The sequence below is a fragment of the Oryctolagus cuniculus genome, chromosome 10, assembly GCF_051225735.1.
Source record: "Oryctolagus cuniculus isolate XC-2025 breed Fujian yellow rabbit chromosome 10, ASM5122573v1, whole genome shotgun sequence".
In the NCBI taxonomy this organism is placed as follows: Eukaryota; Metazoa; Chordata; class Mammalia; order Lagomorpha; family Leporidae; genus Oryctolagus; species Oryctolagus cuniculus.
In genome coordinates, this window is record NC_142876.1 from 33803840 (window position 1) to 33811071 (window position 7232).

General features: G+C 37.0%; 1 pseudogene; it reads left to right on the plus strand.

Annotated features, from left to right (window-relative positions):
* Window positions 1-6393, plus strand: part of LOC100358259 (serine/arginine repetitive matrix protein 1 pseudogene) — a 108131-nt pseudogene extending 101738 nt beyond the window's left edge.
* The last annotated feature ends 839 nt before the right edge of the window (window positions 6394-7232 follow it).

Genomic DNA, 7232 nt, shown 5'->3' on the forward strand with positions numbered 1-7232 from the left:
TCTTCTAAGAGATGTCCTTTACAGACATTCTTATTGAAGGATAATCTAGAGCTATTCATGGAGACAGTAGCAGCCCTTCCAATGATAATCTCAAGCCTTACTGACTCCTCTAGTGTGACTGTGTCTTGTTTTCATCATGACCTGTTTGAGCTGATTCACTGTGCCCCGACTTCACTTCACATTCTGGTCTGCCAGGTCTTGGTGAACAGGTTTGGATATGCAATTCTGGTACATAAGGAAACTTGCTTCCAGGTGAACATAGAGAACACTGCATTAGTCTTGACATAAGGGGAAAAATATGAGCTTACTGCTGGCATCCAAATTATGTAGATATCTTTGTCATACAGTTAGGACAGTTTATGTTGAGATAACAGGAAATCCTGGGATCAAGGGGGAAGAAATCACAGAAAATTATTCTTTATCTGTGCTACATGTCCAGTGCCAAGTCTTCATGTGAGGATAGGAGAAGGGCCTAATACTCATTATTGTTACTCACTCTGATGGAGACCCCAGACACCTAAGCTTCCATGATCGAAGAGGCTGAAAATAGGGACATGATGAAATGTACAAAACTTGCTAATTTTTTTTTTTTTTTGGAAAATGATACATGGGTAATTTCCAAGTGACTAGGAGAGAAAAGGGGATCCTGGTAATGTCTATCACAACTCTGTTATGATCTCCTTTTATTATTATGTCTAGGATATTAAGAATAGAGCACATCCAATTGCTGGACCACTTCCTCACCCACTGTTCCCTCCCAGCGTTCTCTTTTCTGGCTTCTGGGTTCACTCATAGAATATTCCCCAGTAGCATCAGTATATTTGACATTTCTATTCAAGTATTCCTGTCTGAATAGACTAGGAGGAATCCCTGGATGCTCTCTTTTAAAGCGCAACACGATGGAGTGCACAGATCACACCACATCATTCTGCATCACCCAATTTCATCCGTAATTCTAGCTTGTGTATAGCACTGCAAGCCTATGATAGTACAAAGCATTTATTATAGGATAGATTGAGAAAAGGAGTGGAATGAAAAAAAAAACTGGCTTAAAAAACTTCTAAAATAGAGCAGTCAGATAATGGGGAATGACTGCTCAAATTTGTTTAGAAACTCATTTTAAAATATTAGCAGAAGCATCAGAGATATCAGGAAAGAATATTAAAAAATTTAGTTTGAGTATACACATACTTATGTATGAGATAAATGTGAGTAAGATATGTTATGATTATTTAATACTGTTTTATAATTTAAATAATATGTGTAAATCTACAGCTATGTTTATGTATGTGTGTATATACATGGAGAAGAATTTTGGGAATGGAAACTTGGACTTCTTTTAGGATTTATTTATTTATTTCAAAGGCAGAATATCCGAGAGAGACACACAGGAGACACAGATTTTCCAGTCACCGGTTTGCTTATCAAAATAGCTGCAATAGTCAGGTATGAACCATACTGAAGCCAGGAGCTAAGAACTATATCCTGGACTCCCACATGGGTAGCAGGAGCCAAGGAACTTGGGCCTCTTCTGCCTTTCCAGGTACGTTAGCTTGGACCTGGACTGAAAGAGGAGAACCCCGGTCTCAAATTGACACTGCAGTGTGAGACGCCAGTGTTATAATCCACAACTTAACCCACTGCCCCACATTGCTGGCCTCTGGGTATTACAGGTTTCAGATAACTGGCATGTTCATGAACCATCTAATGTGTTTTCGTATGCATATATAACAATATATATATACATTTATAATTATACTCTAAATAACATTTTTAACTTTTATTTAATAAATATAAATCACGAAAGTACAACTTTTGGATTATAGCAGCTTTTCTCCCTATAACCTCCCTCCCACTTGCAACCATCTCATCTCTCACTCCATCTCCCATCACATTCTTCATCAAGATTCATTTTCAATTATCTTTATATACAGAAGATCAACTTAATATATACTAAGTAAAGGTTTCAACAGTTTACACTCACACAGATACACAAAGTATAAAGTACTGTTTGAGTACTAGTTTTACTGTCAATTCGCATAGTACAACACATTAAGGACAGAGATCCTACATGGGGAGTAAGTACACAGTGACTCCCATTGTTGATTTAACAATTGACACTCTTATTTATAACATTAGTAATTACCCAAGGCTCTTGTCATGAGCTGCCAAGACTATGGAAGCCTCTTGAGTTCACAAACTCCGACCTTTCTAAATAACATTTTATAATCTTTTATGGACCAAGAGAAGTAAGGAAAATCTTTGTGGAACTCTACAGAAATGTGCTTCTGCTACTTCGTAAATAGAGTCTGCTCAAGAAAGGGAGAAAGAAAGAAAGAAAGAATGGAGGTAAGAATCATTATGTTCTTAGAATCGTACCTATGAACTATTAAGTCTGTTCTACTTATATCAATAAAATGTCAATAAAAAACAAAATAATTTCTTCTCCAGGGTGCCTTTAACAGATAGGATACCAGGCCTCTGATAATTCCCTAACGGAATCCACCTGTAACAACTATACTTTTTATGTTCTGAAGCAGGAAAGAAAATTTGTACTTTGGGATAAACCAAACCCTTCAAAGAGGATGGTAGTTTTATAGGAAGGGTGGGTGCCTTTGATGATGCTACAGTGACAATGTGTGGAAAGTATATTTTTTTTTTTTATTTTTCCCCTATTTTGACATTCACCTGTATTTATCAAAACTCAGCCTTACAAAAAATGTTATTTGGTTCTTTAGCACATTTCTGGCTTTTAAGAAGACAAAATGTACCTTAAATTAACCTGGATGAATTGACCATAGGATTTTGAGGTAGATTGTTCTAGACCATTTTAATAAATTGGATGTGGGTCTTTCTATCCAAGTTTAGAAATTTCGGTATACAATTTCCTGGTGAGAACTCTTACATATAAACTTAGCTCCCTATGTAGCAGAAAACATTGATTTCCCCTGGGGTCAACACAAGGTGATTCTCTATGGGAAAACTAGTATCTGTATCATTTACGAAGTTACTTCTTTATCCTTAGGAAAAACAGGCCTCTTATTCCTGGAGCACCTCCTGCTCCTTTCCACAGTATGGTTCTGAAATAAATACTCTTGGTTCAGGCTGGCTCATAGAAGTCCTGTGTACATTTGCAAAAGAAACCACCTTCATGCACATAATGCTACCCAGAATTAGTGCTGCCAGTCTCTTTTGCTTCTTAGTTTGATTCAGAATAATGTTGATGAAGGAATGTGTTGATTTTCCCCACTGACACATTATATGGTGAATAATCATTTCTTGGTCATATTTCTACCTTTGGATTCTAAGCATCGTGTTTCTGTCTTAAGTGCAAATAATTGTAATAAACCTGGTTGAACTGGAATCTAAGAGAAAAATAGAAAGTAAAAAGATAGGTCCTGAATATTGGTGATGTAAATGAGAACATCATAATGATTGTGAATATCTTAGAGAAAAGCAGTTGTACAAAACAGGCAAATGTGAAAAATTAAAAATGAGAAGTCATCAGAGAAACTTGCTAATTATCCAGCATTGACCATCACCAATGGTGAATACATTGAAATCAGGGTGGTTCACTTTGGACACAGAAAAGTTTTCATGATGACAGGAGTTACAGCGTGTTCTCAGCCTCAGTCTGATACAAACCAGCTTCTTCCTCCAGCTCCAAGTCTCTAGATCTTGGCTCACAAGCAAAGCAACATTTGGCCCAGAAACCCCACAGCTGTCATTTCCAAGAGCCGCCAGTGAGATTGTCTACTATTGTGGAATGTTCCATGAAATATGCAACAGCACATAATCCAGATCCTGACTAAATCAAAGCTTCAATGATGGCGTCTGGAAGATAGAAAATGTACCTGCAAATTGGGAGCAATTTTGGGGCAATATTCAATATTCAATTAGAGGACTTGACATAAAGTGGCAGCTACAGATGAACTCAGATACTACAACCTTGTCCAGAACAAATAATTAAATTTTAGTAGTGGGTCCTGGAGAAAATTACTCAAGTTTGTTGATTAACACAGCAGTGATTCCATTAGCGTTCTTTACACACATAGCATGTTCTAATGAATGTTTAAGGCATCTGTCAGTGAAGAGTTCTGAGTTCATACTATTAGGTCATGATCTTCAGTACCTTCAGGTAGCATTATTAGACAATTAATCAGCCCCTTGCTACTCGACACTGGACAGTCAATTCACTAGAGATAAGAGCTTAGAAGACGAAGGAGTTTATTTCATAAAGCTGGTAGTCTTGTGGAAAGAGTGATCTCTTGATCCAAAATGTGCTCTGTCACTCATCAAGCCAGCAAAAATAATTTTTAAAGTAGCTGCAGGGGTTGGTTAGAAAAAAAAATCAGTGAGTTCAGTCAACTGATAATTGAGCAGATTTTCATGCTTTGTTCTGATTAATGTCTGGGAAATTGAGGACTTGAGATAGGTGGAAGTTTCTTGATAATGGAGCTTGGTATCAGTTGGGTGGAAGCTTCTTTGTTGGGTCTGAGGTCTGCCATTTCAAGTCATTTCCTTTCTGTAGGCTCTTGAAATTCTTATACAGACACAATTATTCACTAGACTGCTCACAGGTAATTCACAACATCATTAGTTGGTTTTTGTTAGACAAAATACAAAAAGAAAGGAAGGAAAATGCCTTAATTATAGTTAGAGTAGAATGCTGTAATAGATCTTACATTTTTCTGAAATAAGATGATCTTAATAAAAGCATCAGTGTGACATGAGCTACTTGACTATAATAAAACCATCTCATTGTGTTTTCTTTCTTTAAAATTTGAGTTTTCATTTAAGTACAATTTATTGGCATGAGTCACATTTCCCAGAAACTCTAAGGTTCTAAGAGCAGAGTGTAGTTGGCTGAATCTGTCCTTGCTGCCATAGCAAAATATCTTGGATTGCATACTGAACAGAAATTTAACCTCCAGGTCTGGGAACTGTGAAGTTCAAGGGTCAAAGCAGTGGCAGTTCTGGTGTTTGGTTCCTGATTCCAAGATGATCCCTGTTGCAGTGTTCTCAAATGGGCTAAAGGATAAAAAGACAAACAGCCTTTTTATATGGTAGCTAATCCCATTCTAAAGGGCTCCACCATTGTGTTTTAATCTCTTGCTAAAAGCTCCACTTCCTGATACCATCACATTGGGGTTAAGTACCAATGTATGAATTTTGAGGGAAACACAAACAAACTCTACACACTTCAGTCACTTTCATTTCTATGCTAATGGCAAGATTTTGCGGACACATTTAAGGCTACTAATCAATGTCCTTGAGAAAGGGAAATCATTGGTGTTGACCTAACCTAAACACAGAAGTCCATTACAAAATTTTTTCTCCAGCCAGTCAAAGAAACCAGAGAGATCTGAATTATGATAGTACTCAATATGCTTGGTCCTTTTGATTATGGTATAATTAACTTTGCAAAAATATTTTCAAAGAAAAAAAGTAGCCCAGTTGAAGGGCCAGCATTGTGGCATAGTGGCTGAAGTTGCCAACTGTAACACTGTCATCCCATATGGGTATCCTTTTGAATCCTGATTGCTCCACTTCCAATTGATCCCCCTGCTAATGGCCTGGGAAAAGCAGCAGAATATGACTAGAATACTTGGACACCTGCCACCCACTTGGGAGACCATTATGAAGCTCCTGGTTCCTGGTTTTCACTTGGCCCAGTCGTAGCCATTGTGCTTATGGCCATCTGGGGGATTGAACCAGGGGATGGAAGATCTCTCTCTGTTTCTCCGTCTCTTTCTGTAACTCCGACTCTAACTTTCCAAATAGATAAATAAATAAAATATTTTTAAAACTAGCCAGTTGAAAAGAAAAATCATTTCTATAAATCATATGATTATCTTGTAAACTTAATATATGAAGAAGGTTCTTAATGTTAATTAGCATTTTCCCTTTGAAGTATTTTAAGAAATGAAGAAAATGTACAGATGTCAGTTTTGATACAGACTCTATAGATGTTCAAAGGCTTTGTATCTTCAATATTAACCCTTTATTTATTAAAATTGAATCAAAGCTAGGAGCGGTTCATCCTGCTGATTTTGTTCAATTTGCCTTAAACCAACAATCACTAAAGGTGTGCCATGTGGATAGAAGTACTTCTGTTGTTAAATAAAACCAACAGGGGCCTTGTTCCAAGGAATGCTTGACTAGGTAAGCAGACCACACGTGCTGAGCAGCAGCTCAGAGACACTCTGTGAGGTTTCCTTTTTAGTTATTTACTTTGTGTGTTTTTCTTTGTTTTCAGAAAACATAGTCTCTAATGTCCAGACTTGTGGTAATCATTCAGTCCTTCTCAAAGGCACAGTTACTTTACCCAAAGGCTCTGTCTTTGTAGAATTGAAGTCTTCACTTTTGATACAAATTCCTGCCAAAGATTGAAAATTAAAGGGACACATATTAAATTTCTTATGGATTCTCCTTCTGTTTGGTAAAAAAATGAAAGAGCTTGATAGCAATTACAATATTGCTTAGTCTATTATTTCTCAAAAGATTTTGTCCAATATTTTTCTTTTTAACAAAAGAAGGTGGGAAATATGGTAAAAACTTAAGCAAAAATGTTACCATACTAAGGAAATGAGAACATGATGAGGTTTACACTAGATGTCATCTTCTTTGTAATAACTCTCCTAAAACTCTCTTTTCTCCACTTCCATTCCTTAAAGTAGCCTATTCTAGTGTCTTCTTAAATGTTTTATTTAAACTGCCTCTGAAAGCAACTATTAGACTGAAGTACAGTAAATTACCCGTGTGTCAGTGTTTCTTATTTTATACTTACACATCATTATAACTCTATGGTGGTGGCAGATTGTACATAGACATTCAGATATATTTATAGCATAGAATTGAGTGTTCTGATGCATTGTTACTGCCAGTGAGGTTCAAGGACTTTCCTTGTCCTCCATCACCGGGGAGATGTAGTCACTTGCGTATTTGTCTATAGCCCCACTGAAGGATCACAGGGCCAACAAGTACAATAAAGCCAAATAAATTTTATTTGTTTATTTTTTACAGATCTATTTTTAAGGAAAAGGGGGGCAAAAGAGGAAGGAGACAGGAAAAGAACTCACAGCCAAAACAAATCTATTCAAGAAGAAAAATAAATCTGCAGAGGTGACCAACTGCTGGCATGTGCACAGACCAAACAGATGGCAGAGCCCAGCCCTCCAACAGGCTGAGTTTTATACAGCTTAGCATGGGCTATGGGTTGGGAGGGGAGG